Genomic DNA, 3,305 nt, shown 5'->3' with positions numbered 1-3,305 from the left:
CGCCCGGAGGGGCCGCGCCGGTGCGTGTCCAGTCCTCGGGTTCGCGGGGCGGGGACCGGGCGGAACCGAGAAGGGAGCCCCGAGGTCGGGTTGGAAGTTGTGGGGCATGAGGATTGAAGTCCCAATCGTGACCAGTGGCCTCTTAAGGCCCCCACATCTTTCCAGACCAAAAGTTTGCAGGGTCTGGGCATTAGGGATATTGCAACTTGAGCAGTATGTTTTTCTGTTGATTTGGGGCAAAGCACGGCACCGTGGATTTGTTCTGAGAAACATGATTTATTCGGACTCGTTTAAAGCTGGACGGTCGGTGGCCGAGTTTATTTTTTCTTTTGAAAGTGCCCTGAAGGCCGAGAAACGGCCACTGCCATTGCTTCAGTACCCTCGTGTGCCCAGTACCTTGCAGCAGTAACTTGGATGTTTGCGATGGAAATGAGTTAGTATTAAGGACACAGAAAACGAAGCTGTTGTCTGTAATTCATAGACTCACCCAGTCTGTACGTGGACAAATACTTGCTTTGTTGTATCTTAGTACATTACTGGAGAGACTCATTAAGGAAAGCTTTAGACGTGAACGTTGACTGGGAGACTTACAGGCATGTGTTGTTCTCTCAAGCATAAGGTGAAGTGTTCTTGACATTGCCGAGTTATTTTTTTTCTCCTTCTCTTTGGTTTCTTAAGATGCATGCCTGCCATGTTTTGAACATTTACCTTTTTCTGTACCCTAGTAGCTCCCGGGGTCCTCAGGTTAATTCCGTATTAACGAAGGCTTCTATTTTTAATCTCTTCTGGTCCTCTGACAGCATTGGAGGTGAATGGTATTAAGTTACTTATTTGGAAAGCCCATGTAATCGCTTCAAAAAAAAAAAAAAACAACACACACACCTCTTTTACTGACCAACTCATCAAAAAAGATTCAGCTTGAATGACCGCAGTAAATTAACAAAAATAATTTAATTAAAAGCATCTTAGCTTTAAAATCCTGTTTAACGAGTTGAAAAGACTCAGCCACAAATAAGATAAACCTTAAATCATGTCTTGGAGAATTTCTCTTTCTAATCTATAGGTAAAACTATTTGCTTAGATGTGATAATTTCCATAGATTTCTTTAAAAAAGAAACACTTTTATGTTACTTCCTTGTCAAATGCCATTCATTGTACATGCTTGTTTTTCTGGATTAAGAGTTACCCAAACATGAGATGGCTTAACTAACTTCACAAATCTTTTAACTTTTTTAGCTGAGGTTTTGGGACTCAGAAGCCTTCTCATTTTTCCTATAGTGTAACTTCAAAAGATAAATAACATTCCTGTGGAGTATTCTCTGTCCACTTTGCTGCCTGTTTTTGATGCTCCTTCAGATTCTAATTTAGTTCCTGAGTACGTAAAAAGTTGATTTGAAAGGGTGCTTATGCTGAAGTTTTTTCTTTTAAAATAGTCAAGCCTGTGCTCTGTGAAGCCTTTCCTGCCCTGTTCTTACCTGGCCTTCATTTTTTGCCCCAAAAGTAATTCACTTATCCCATGGTAAACTTGACAGCAGGCCTCCTATCACAGAGTCATATGCCTCTCTGTCGGCAGTGTGCCAGGAACATAGCAGATGCTCAGGAAAGGTTTGAATGGATGAGTACATATATGTTCTTTGTAAATATAGTTGATGAATGTTTTATTAAATTGCAATTTCCTCGAGCATAGTCATTAAATCTTCTTTAATCCTTTTTTGGGGAGGTGGTGGTAGTGGTAATTTACTTCCAGCAGCTTGGGTGAATTTTAGCCTTGGGGATACAGAAGTTGAACCTTTCATGAAATTTTCAAATAGATAATGGACTAAAGTATAATCAACAAAAAAGTTGTAGATCAGCAAAACGGGTAATGATCATAATTTTAAAATTCAGTTGCAGCTATTTGTATTGGATGGAAATCGAGTTAACCCCTGAACCTTTTGAAGGTCATATTTATTTTATTTTGGCATTGCTTAATAAATAGCTTATTAAAATTGCTTTTCTATTGATAAGTTAATCTTTGAGAACCTGCTTAGTATACTACCTGCATGCTTAATGCTGTGTGTGTTGGATCCTCTGAATAAAATATGCTTCATAGATATACTTTCAGAGTGTTAATTCAAGTTGCAAAACCTCTCCAGGTGAAGGGATTCAGTAATGAAACTACTGTTGTATTTGGGCTTAATTCTTTACTCTTACCAACAATATAATTGTCTCATAAGTCAATCCATAAACTACACAAACACCATGGCACACTCAATTTGGGAGCTTTTGGGGAGAAAACAGAAGGCATTCAAGTAGTTTCTGTGTTAGAGAAAGCAAGTTCATAGAAGGTGAACAAAAACAAAAGTCCTGAATGCTAACTGAGCTGCTTATTAACTTCTGATTCTTGAATAACTTGCTTCACATCTCACACTGGACTTATTTGTGAAATGGACACAGAAATATTTGCTTCACAGTGCTGTGAGCATTTACTGAGATGTTTGGGAAGTACCTGGTTCATGATCTTGAGTAAGTTCACTGTCAGAGTGATGGTAAATTATATAGAATTATAGAACCTTAAAATTTCAAAAGAAAAGCAACCTTTACAAACATGTTGACTCTCAATTTTGGCTGCACACTAGAATTCCCTGAGAAACTTGAAATACTGAAGCCTGAAGGCCATTGAAAGAACTGATACCTAGGACAAATAAATCAGAATTACTGACTTTGAGGTCAAGGCATAGATAATTTTGCTCTTTTCTTCTTTGTAAAAAATATGCCACTGGGGTTGAGGAATATTGTTTTAATTCAATCTTCCAACACCTTATTCTCTGTGTTTTGCAGCTAAAGTACGGAGAAGTTAAGTGCCAGTCAAATTTCTCACATGCTAGAAAGGATGTAGTTGTAGCTGAAGAAAGCCTAGAGGTTGGGGTAACAATTATATTCATTTCTGACCAGAAAGGCCACATTTGGAACTACAGTTCACTAAATCCAGTCACCTTCACCCCTCAATGGCAGCGGTGGGAATGACTGTGTTCTTTTACCTTGTCACCATTCAGAACTATCTAATTCGTAAACTCTGTGCTTAGTGATGGTTGAGTGAAGAATCTGTTTCCCATCATACCTGAAGGAACAACTCTTTCGTCCTCATTGTGGCCTCCACTCCCTCCCAGGCAGTTCATTTTCCTCCTTTCCAGTCCTGAACTCTGTACTTCATATTCTGACTACAGCTCACTCTCACAGCACAGCCCCTCCTCACCTTGACCTTTGTTGTATGATAACTTGTCAGTTTGTGACTTGTAAAAATTGGTTTACTTTTTGTACTTCAG

At 39.1% G+C, this 3,305-nt stretch overlaps 1 protein-coding gene and 1 pseudogene across 1 annotated transcript in view; one reads left to right on the top strand and one right to left on the bottom strand.

Annotated features, from left to right (window-relative positions):
* Window positions 1–3,127, bottom strand: part of LOC101622322 — a 29,960-nt pseudogene extending 26,833 nt beyond the window's left edge.
* PLEKHF2 (pleckstrin homology domain containing, family F (with FYVE domain) member 2) overlaps window positions 1–3,305 on the top strand; it is a 20,971-nt gene that overhangs the window by 495 nt on the left and 17,171 nt on the right. The gene's annotated exons all lie outside the window — the stretch shown is intronic.

The sequence above is a fragment of the Condylura cristata genome, unplaced genomic scaffold, assembly GCF_000260355.1.
Source record: "Condylura cristata isolate star-nosed mole 26May11 unplaced genomic scaffold, ConCri1.0 scaffold00009, whole genome shotgun sequence".
Taxonomy (NCBI): Eukaryota; Metazoa; Chordata; class Mammalia; order Eulipotyphla; family Talpidae; genus Condylura; species Condylura cristata.
This window is presented reverse-complemented; position numbering and strand designations above follow the sequence as displayed.